Genomic DNA, 9,616 nt, shown 5'->3' on the forward strand with positions numbered 1-9,616 from the left:
CCCAACAGCGAAGTTTATAATTAGATAGCGCTTTGCCACTTCTTTAATGACACAGTAACTGATCTGCATAATTACACTGCATTTGTGACTCGAAACATAGAAATGTTCAAAGCAAAGAGATCCCCGCCACCGGCTACGAGTACAAGTTAGAAATCGCACACTTTGACACAAAGGACAAAGCATGTTAACAGTGTCAAAGTAATTCACAAGTCTCTTACTCCTCTGCACAGTACACGTCGCTGGGGCATCTGGCTGCTGCAGTGGGGCGGAGTAGGGACAAATATAAGGTGTGAGCGAAAGTTTAAAAGCTGTACTTTCGGAAGGTCATAACTGCGTAGTACGAGAATTATGGCTAAAATTTTAGCGTGGAATCGATTTCTGTTGTTAATTACTTGCAAGTGTACTTCTTTTCTCCTTAAAGTATGAGATCGAGAGAGAAGACTCGGAGCAGTGGCTGACCGGAGCAGTTGTTTCGATAGAAGTCGGAAGACGTTGTATGATTTCGGGCTAATATTCACTTGTTACCGGTCGCTACCAGTCTTAGCTTTCTATACTGTGCGCAAGGAATGTCTACATTGATCATATAAACAAATTTAAACCATTTCAACTTCAATTATAAATAAGATTTCGGTGATCTTTAGCTACACCTGGTACGTCTACTTTCGTAAACAAGAGCATAGACGCGCTAAGCACAGTGTAGTTTGCTGATTAAAGTTGACTTTATCTACTATCGTATGTTTACGACGAGTGATTTCTAAAACCAACTTTGATTATATTACGGCTCCTCATCCTAGAGGGCCCCTGGCGCAATGCCGTAGTTGTCTCAGCCTAGTTCACCCCGCTGAGCGTTCGGGCTTAGGTTTTCCCGCAGCTTACTTAGATCAGTTAATGTTAATACCGGGCTGGGTCGTTTTAAAAGAACACATCGAATTTCTTATTCTAACTTCATCCATTACGTTTGTAAAGGCGTGGTCGTTTTAAAAGAACACGTCGGATTTCTTATTCTAACTTCATCTATCACGTTTGCAAAGAGGTAGTCGCCGATGGAATTTGAAACCCCTAATCTCAGTTTCCCTTCCGATCCATTGCCGTGTACTTGGTCCTTTCAAAATGTTTCGAGTTACAGATAGACACACACACAATATGTATCAATATTTCCGATAAATTCAGATAGATAAAATGTACGAATTCAGACGAGAAGTTCAGAAGAACTAATTACCCTTCTCTCTAGCAACGATAAAATTAACGGGCTCGTCCGGGATTTGAACCCGGGACCTCTCGCACCCGAAGCGAGAATCATACCCCTAGACCAACGAGCCAGTTAGCAGATTTAGTGTGAGTGGTACGTGTTACGAAAGTGTGTCTCGATGCCGTTAGAACGTAACGGTGACTGGCAGAGCCGGCTCTCGCGACGGCCGTGGCGCGAGGCCAGCGCTGCGATGGCGAAAGCCGGTGACTTGCAGGGAGAGCGGCCACGCCTCTGACGGCGGAACTCACAACGTGGCAGAAGGCGATTCTGATCTGTCGTTCAGTGACGCGGAGACGGTCTGTGGAGGAAGCATCTCACTTACACGTCTGTATTACACTGTATCACCTGTTCCTCAGTTATTCTTCAGATGACTGTATTAAGACCTAACAGAAGATCGAGTACGATCACATACAAGGTATTCCAAAACTGCACTTTCGGTTAATACAGGAAGCAGAGTATTTCAAAACGAATATATTTAATTCTGGGCCATATGATCCCAGACAGCAATTTCTGACGCTATGGACGATTTACACAGAATGTAGTTTAGCATGCTAGTTACGGCAGTGGCGACCACAGGAGCTGCTCAAATACCCGATCGTTGGCCTGTATGCACACAGTACATCGTCGGACCATTGACTGTCGTGTCCTTTCGAAGATTGCTGGCGTGTCCGCAATGGTACCCGCAGCGACGGAAATTTTAGCGACGAGGTGTTCGTCTGTTCCCACAACGGTTTCATACACCAGTTGCTTCATTTACTGCCAGAGGAAGAAATCCAGACACGTAAGGGCAGGTGTCCTGGGTGGCAAGGCCACAGGGCCACCTCGTCCGGTATATCGATTCCATAAGGTGGCTCTCAGATGATTAGTCACAGTAATATTGAAATGGGTGGCGCCCCATCGCCATGGAAGTACATTCTTTGTATCACATTCAGAGGTACATACTTCAGACGTTCTGTCAAGACATTTTCCACAAAGATGCGGTATCCCCGTTCGTTGAGGCGGAATGGCAGACTGTAGGGTCCAGTCAACCAATCACCAAGAATGATGGCCCATATATTAACACCGAATCGCTGCTGATGAGCACGATATTGAGTATACCGCGCATTCAGTTGTGCCAAAACACCCGAATTGTGGAAACTGAAACAGCCTACGCGATTAAACAACGCCTAGTCGATATACAGGACTTCGGCCGGAAATTGGGGGTGCTGGGCAGCCTGTTGTAAAAACCACTGTGCGAACTGCAGGCGCTGGGGAAACTTTCAGGTGCTAACGCTGCCACATGCTGAAGATGGAAAGGTTGAAGTTGCCGATCATGTATGACGGGAGTTCAGACGGTTGGATTCCGACCTGCATCATCCATACTGGCGCGGGACATGCCTCTTCAACGTAGCACGCGTTGCAGACGTCGAATGTCTGGTGTCGTGGAACCTCTCGGTTGGGAAACCGCTGTCGACACTGTCTCTCGCTGCAGCTCGTACATTTCCATTCACAGACCCGTATACCTGATGCATGTCAGCCGTTTCAGTATACGTTGACGGCTCCACGTTACCTGTTGTTGTCCCAAGGCGGTAATGATTGCGACCGAACGATGTTTTTACAAGGAAGTTATCGCTGTTGTCAGAAGGCGGTGATGCTTGCGAATGAATCGGTGTGTTTCAACTGACAACTAAGAGGCAACCATCTGTACACAAAGCAGGTTTAAACATCGGCACCATTCTCAGTCAGCGACACCGATACAGCATCTTACGCCAGCACCACTAAAAAAAAATTACGGGTTGGCGTCAGAGACCATATGTTTCTTATAGAAAAATATTTTTTTTATTTTATCTACCTCCTGTTTTAATTTGAAAGAATAATTACAGTGGGTATAGCTATCCATGACGAAGGATTAAACTGCACCTAGTCCTATAATATTTTCACAACTATACGAAAAAAGTTCCGGTCTGCAGTGACACAAGGTGAAAGGTTTATCGGGCAGAACGGGGTCTATACCGCCCTGAGTTAGTAACGTCAAGAGGCTGGAACTCGACAAAATTAAATTTATGGTATTTGCACGAGAACGATGACAGTCGACTGGTATGAATGAAAGCTGGAAAATTTATTTTTTGTAATTGGTGTATTAAAGCCACAGAGCTGATAAAACATTTTGGTTCCACTAGATGCACTTGCTGTTAGTAACCAGCATCAATTTTAATAATTTTAATTGCATAAAAAGCAAGCATTATGCACTACACATATTTTTCTTATGTCTAATATAGGTTTCTCGAGGATCGGAAAATAAATTAGCTTTTATTGTTTATTTCATTTCTGTGTCTGTTGACGTACAAATGGTTCAAATGGCTCTGAGCGCTATGGGACTTAACATCTATGGTCATCAGTCCCCTAGAACCTAGAACTTTAACCTAACTAACCTAAGGACAGCACACAACACCCAGACATCACGAGGCAGAGAAAATCCCTGACCCCGCCGGGAACCCGGGCACCGGGAGCGAGAACGCTACCGCACGACCACGAGATGCGGGCTGTCTGTTGACGTCCCGGATGGACTTCGGTCTTCTTATTTAACTGCAGTATATTGTCAAACTGGCTGATTCCGTATTAATCGATAAAATGTTACATTTAAGCTCCGTGGTTCTCTTCAGTTCAGATTAGTGATAAATGAAAGATGGAAACTTTTCTACTGCTTCGACAAAGACTAATTTTAACGCACAGAAAGTGTCTTTATGTTCTAATCCTGTTTTAAGCACATGATGAAAATGTAAAGAAACCTAGAAAGGTTCATATCTTACAACCGAAAATCGAGATAGGTACTTCAAGCATAAAATATTCAGAAATTGTTGTCTAAAACTAAGACTAATTTTTGGGAAGACTTTTTTTTATAAAGGCACTCTGACTGGTCACAACGTTACGATCACCCAACTAACAGCGTGCTTGTCTACCTTCGCCAAGTCATTCTTTTGTGGGTTGGCTTCTGCGAAATAAGTGCCACGACATCAACCGAAATTAGCAACGCTGTATCATCCTTTTGAGACAGATTGTTTCCACGATGTAAACTGTATGACAGTTTGTAAAGATATCAACTATGAATAAGTGATAAAGGAAGCCTTATAGACGTAGTCTCCAACTTGCCTCTCGCTACTACCACAGTTCACAGGGAGACGCAAGTTAGATCCCCCAACATAATACAACACCTTCACAATCGCCTTGTTCACGATCGACCCTCGACAAGTTGGTCTGAAAATCGTTTTCCTGAAAAATGTTGTCTCAGCACGATCACCGGCACAATTTACCTCGAACTGCAACCGTGAATGTCTGAGCAAATTCAGAAATTGTTGTCTAAAACTAAGACTAATTTTTGGGAAGACTTTTTTTTTATAAAGGCACTCTGACTGGTCACAACGTTACGATCACCCAACTAACAGCGTGCTTATCTACCTTCGCCAAGTCATTCTTTTGTGGGTTGGCTTCTGCGAAATAAGTGCCACGACATCAATCGAAATTAGCAACGCTGTATCATCCTTTTGAGATAGATTGTTTCCACGATGTAAATTGTATGACAGTTTGTAAAGATATCAACTATGAATAAGTGATAAAGGAAGCCTTATAGACGTAGTCTCCAACTTGCCTCTCGCTACTACGACAGTTCACAGGGAGACGCAAGTTAGATCCCCCAACATAATACAACACCTTCACAATCGCCTTGTTCACGAACGACCCTCGACAAGTTGGTCTGAAAATCGTTTTCCTGAAAAATGTTGTCTCAGCACGATCACCGGCACAGTTTACCTCGAACTGCAACCGTGAATGTCTGAGCAAAGAACTCCACCGGTATGCATACGATAGCATGCACTAATTAATATGATTCAGAACACCGCTCCTGAAACGGCATTGTTCCGGGGCTTGCACCTCGGTTTCTATTGGTGATAGAAAGTTACGATCAAGTGTCTTGTACAGCATCTGGGCTAGGAATTATTTGTATACCCGACAGAAGGATCGTCTTAGTATCACCATCCTAGGGTACAGGGTGAAAGTATGGAAATTGTAAATTTCCTACTGTTGAGGCAAATCGATTGGTTCTTCTTGCGCTTGATGTGGTCTACGGTGGGCCTTGAGATGCTTGTGAAGGACCCTTAGTTCATGAGCGATTGATTAGGAAAACTGCCCAAAAGCGATTTTTATAATTTTTTCGTACGAAAACGGAGGCGCGGATCCTAAGACGGCTAAGCACAGCTAATGGATGAAATTTTTGCAGATTAAGATCTCAAACAACCTTGAAAATTTTCTCGATATCTATCCTTTTCCGAGGTGTAGGGATTCAAACTTATCTTGCATGTAGGCGTAACATACACATGCAAAATACGGTGTGTGGCGAAAACGTAGTTTATAAAGTAACGTTTCACGGGGAAACATGCTATAAAGTGTCTCCGTTATCATTACAAGGGTTCTGGGAACCCCTTGTTGTAGTGCTGAAGCATATACAAAAGTTTTTTGCACGTGAAATCCGGTCTGAGGCGTAAAATTAGTTTTGAATTATTTCTATTTCACGCAAGTAAACTGTCAAAATGTCACTGACCCATAAAGTTCTTTTCGTATGGGTGACGTACCCTACTGTGGCAAGGAAAAAAGGGAAACCAGTGGAAAGATGCTCCTATCGGAGCGCAAAACAGGCGAACATGTTCCTGTTAAAAGACTCTGACTGAATAGTGGGGTACCAGCTGTCTCATTCTAACTAACTTAACACCTTTAAAAATTTTACCAAAAATTTTTGGCATACGAACATATTGGAGCTTTTTTATGCTGAGAGAGAAGGATACAGTGGCAGTGGGAAAGAGACGAAGAAAAAATAATTACTGGAAAATACTAGACAGTGGCTGTGGTACAGAAAGAGCGAGGGAGACAATGGCATTGTGAGAAAGAGAGAGGGACAGAGCAGCAGTGGTACATAGTTGACAGTGACAGAACAGTGCTAGCAAAAGAGCGACGGAAACAGAGCCATTGGGAGAAGGGAAAAGAGGCAGAGAAAGCGGAAGTCGGTGAGAGCCTATGATAATGAGTGAGAGAGTCAGTAACAGTTACAACGAGGAAGAGATAGATAGTGACAGTGAGAAGAGACAGTGGCTGTTGGAATGAATGAATGAATGAGGAATTAGCAACAAGTGAGAGCGAGAGGGAGATAACGACAGTGAGGGCATAACGATGGAAAGTGTATGAGGCAGAAGACAGCGATGGTTATAAAGGCACAAAGAGAGAACGACAATGAGCAGTGCTGATTGAGTGAGTGAAATCGGCAAGTGGGAATGGACTGGTACGAGCGCCTTACTGCGGTTGACTAGTGGGTGTGGGCAAGGTACAGTTGGGGTGAGTTGTGGGAGTGAGAGGTGAGTTGTATGTTAAAAAGAGCGCATATGCGTTAGGATGCCAAAGTGTTTGGGAAAAATTTTAACGGAACTGAGGAAAGTAGAGGTAGGCAGTTGGTGTCTCACTTTTCAGTCAGAGTCTTTTAAACAGGAACATATTCGCCTTTTTTATACTAAGGTAGGAGCATTTTTCCGCTGATTGCTTCTTCCTCGAGTCACAATGTGTCCGTGCCCACTGCAGTCGAAACTGTCCGCGTCGAAGTATCAAAATAGCCCGCGTGTTAATCGTCTTTGGAGGAGTCGCATTTAAAGCAACGTGCGAACAAACGCCGTGCACCGAAAAGTTTGAGCCTTCCCAAGTATTCTGTTCTGTTACTAACTGGTGTTCCGATTGTGTTCTGTTTTGTCAAAGCAACGCATCGCAAGTTACATCATGGAGCGTCGGAGCTATGTGTACCAAAAGTAGACTTGGACAGGTGAGCAGAGCACTTGGCTGTGCTGCTTACCACGGACTGCTGTGGAGGACTATTCTACGTTGTATCTCTGGCTGGACTCGAAGTTTTCGCTACTTGGATGGGTCGCCAGTATTGCAAGAAATTGAAAATTCAGTAGTAAAATAAATTGTAAGACAAACTCGTGGTGAAAATGAAACTCCAGGAGGAATCTTGAAATATGATGGGTATGGTATCCATACTGGATGATTAAGGGCGTCTTGGAATATAGGACCGAGTGAGGAGGCGCGGTGGTTAGCGCACCAGGGATAACAGCAGTTCAGGTCTCTTTTCGATCATCCAGGTTTACGTTTTGGGCGGTTTCTATTACTTGTTAAATTGTTTCTTTGAAAAAGATTCGGCAAATTTCCTTCCTCAATCCTTGTTTGTGCTCCCTCTATCATGATTCGTCCTTCATGGGACGTTAAACCTACTCTTTCTTCAGAATATACGTAGCAGGAAAGTAACATTACTACAGATCATCACCGACTTTCTATTTGCAACAGAAGTAAACTGCTCCGCTAGCAAATTTTTACGAGTATTATACAGTGTCCAGTTCTATGTACTGACTTGGCAGAAAATCCTAAGAAATTGTGGTCTTATGTCAAAGTGGTAGGTGGACCAAAACAAAATGTCCAGACACTCTGTGACCAAAATGGTGCCGAAACAGAGGATGACAGACTAAAGGCCGAAATACTGAATATCTTTTTCCGAAGCTGTTCCACAGAGGAAGACTGCACTGTAGTTCCTTCTCTAGATTGTCTCTCAGATGACAAAATGGTAAATATCGAAATAGACGACAGAGGGATAGAAAAACAATTAAAATCGCTCAAAACAGGAAAGGCCGCTGGACATGGTGGGATTCCAGTTCGATTTTACACAGAGTACGCGAATTAACTTGCCCCCTTCTTGCAGCGGTGTACCGTAGGTCTCTAGAAGAGCTTAGCGTTCCAAAAGATTGGAAAAGGGCACAGGTTATCCCCATTTTCAAGAAGGGACGTCGAGCAGATGTGCAGAACTATAGATCTATATCTCTAACGTCAATCAGTTGTAGAATTTTGGAACACGTATTATGTTCGAGTATAATGACTTTTCTGGAGACTATAAATCTACTCTGTAGGAATCAGCAAGGGTTTCGAAAAAGGCGATCTTGTGAAACCCAGCTAGCCGGGCGCGGTGGTCTCGCAGGCGCTCAGTCCGGAACCACGCTACTGCCACGGTCGCAGGTTCGAATCCTGCTCGGGCATGGATGTGTGTGATGTCCTTAGGTTAGTTACGTTTAAGTAGTTCTAAGTTCTAGGGGACTGATGACCACAGATGTTAAGTCGCATAGTGCTCAGAGCCATTTGACCCCCAAAAAACCAGCTCGCGCTATTCGTCTGCGAGACTCAGAGGGCCATAGACGTGGGTTACCAGGTAGATGCCGTGTTTCTTGACTTCTGCATGGCGTTCGATACAGTTCCACACAGTCGTTTAATGAACAAAGTAAGAGCATATGGACTATCAGACCAATTGTGTGATTTGATTGAAGAGTTCCTAGATAACAGAACGCAGCATGTCATTTTCAATGGAGAGAAGTCTTCCGAAGTAAGGCTGATTTCAGGTGTGCCGCTGGGGAGTGTCGTGGGACCGTTGCTATTCACAATATACATAAATGACCTTGTGGATAACATCGGAAGTTCACTGAGGGTTTTTTCGGAGGATGCTGTAGTATATAGAGAGGTTGTAACAATGGAAAATTGTACTGAAATGCAGAAGGATCTGCAACGAATTGACGCATGGTGCAGGGAATGGCAATTGAATCTCAATGTAGACAAGTGTAATGTGCTGCGAATACATAGAAAGAAAGATCCTTTATCATTTAGGTACAATATAGCAGGTCAGCAACTGTAAGCAGTTAATTCCATAAATTACCTGGGAGTAGGCATTAGGAGTGATTTAAAATGGAATGACCATATAAAATTGATCGTCTGTAAAGCAGATGCCGGATTGAGATTCATTGCAAGAATCCTAAGGAAATGCAATCAGAAAACAAAGGAAGCAGGTTACAGTACACTTGTTCGTCCACTGCTTGAATACATTAATGTGACCGAACGTGAAAAACGTGAATAACGAACTATTGCAGCCAACTATTGCAGCAGGAACCGCTGAGAGACGTGCAGGAAGAGAGTCGGTGAGCTTCTGAAAGGTACCGACAAGGAAGTGAAGCCATGCCGACTCCAATGCCGCACAGAAGAAGAAGGTCAATGGACGGTTACACTTAACTCTATGAAGATGGTATCTGTTCTTTGGGACATGTTCGAAAGAACAGATACCATCTTCGTACTGTCATCTATGGCCCGTGGTACTCCACAGTAACATCGACGCCAGTTTTGGAGAGCGCGATTCTGCCATGCATGATATGCTTTAACCACGGCCGCACGCGAACAGTTTACACTACAGACCTCGCCGTTTCGGAAATGCTTCCACTCTGGGCCCGAAAGTCAATGATCATGTCCTTTTGAACGTCAGACAAACCG

The 9,616-nt window shown here is 43.9% G+C and overlaps 1 non-coding gene across 1 annotated transcript; it reads right to left on the bottom strand.

The window, feature by feature from the left end:
• Window positions 1–1,247: 1,247 nt before the first annotated feature.
• Window positions 1,248–1,319, bottom strand: Trnap-cgg (transfer RNA proline (anticodon CGG)). The gene has a single exon. It is a non-coding gene; the product is annotated as a tRNA-Pro (tRNA).
• Window positions 1,320–9,616: the final 8,297 nt, after the last annotated feature.

The sequence above is a fragment of the Schistocerca gregaria genome, chromosome 1 (genome assembly GCF_023897955.1).
Source record: "Schistocerca gregaria isolate iqSchGreg1 chromosome 1, iqSchGreg1.2, whole genome shotgun sequence".
Classification (NCBI taxonomy): Eukaryota; Metazoa; Arthropoda; class Insecta; order Orthoptera; family Acrididae; genus Schistocerca; species Schistocerca gregaria.